This window comes from Terrapene carolina, unplaced genomic scaffold (assembly GCF_002925995.2).
Source record: "Terrapene carolina triunguis isolate 2854851 unplaced genomic scaffold, T_m_triunguis-2.0 Scaffold210, whole genome shotgun sequence".
Lineage (NCBI taxonomy): Eukaryota > Metazoa > Chordata > Testudines > Emydidae > Terrapene > Terrapene triunguis.
In genome coordinates, this window is record NW_020664561.1 from 40,810,305 (window position 1) to 40,811,542 (window position 1,238).

Here is a 1,238-nt window from a genome sequence, read left to right on the forward strand (position 1 = left end):
TTTGACAAGGAACCAACTGAACATATGGGCTCTATTCACACATATAGGACACACTTACCATGTGGCTTTCTTTTCAGAATGTATCCATTCCATTCATTGACCTGACTTTTCCCTCTACAAATTACAGATATTGGGATTTTGAAAAGAGACTAAGGAATTCAGCTAACCAAATCCCAATGAATCTCAATAGGATTTGTGCACCTAATTCCCTTGGGTTCTTTGGAAATCCCAGCCAGAAACATTAAAATCAGTTCATTAGAAGTCAATTATTTTTAGGCTTATTATGAAAGTTCCAGTTAATTAGTTAATGTCTGTAATGTACTTTGCACATTTAAAATCCTAAATAGGTTCTAGACATTATTTATTAATGTTCATGCATTAATTCATTCTTCCTATTAACACTCAAATTAATTTACTGGCATGAGACCAAATTTTTAGGTATGACTTCAATGGACTACACTGATTTACACAGCTGAGGATCTGGCCCAATATATTTAAATTAGAGAATTATTACTTATATTACCAATGTAAATTCAATTAGATCCTGATTTCTTCATGAAGCAAATGAGGAAATAAAACCACATTCTACCTACTTATATATTATATCTTCTTTACAATATTAATAGTACAGATGTTGACTAATTTCCATTTAAGGGTTCTAGTTAGATGGCTGCTGCATTATTGCTCATCAAACAACCAGCTATGAGGATTATGCAGCTATATAATTGCTTCTATGTTAATCATTGAAATGCTTAAGCGGTTAATGCTCTGTGGGGTTATTTAGGTCTTGTTCTTTAATTTAACAATACTATCATGACTTTTGAGCAGGCAGGAGTCAACCCAAGAAGTAAGCTATGGCTTTTTGGGGAGAAAAATGGGTAGGCAAATTCCACTTTATTTACAACTCGTTTAAAATGTTTAAGTACTCCAGGACATACCTTTGAGCACAGATATTAAATAGCAAAATCAGCACATCTTACACCTATGTGTTCACAACCTGTAGCTAACACATCCACAATATAAAACCTGCTTAAATCCCATCAGCTTGAAACTGCTGCCTTTAGTTTCCAAGGGCAGGATTTTGAAAACTACTAAATGACATAGGACCTTAAAGCCAATGTGACTTGTGCCCAAATCACTTAGGCACTTTTGAAAATCTCACCCCAAAAGTCTTTGGGCATTAAAGTCCTCACTCAATACATTTAGACCAGGGGTCGGCAACGTTTGGCACGCGGCTC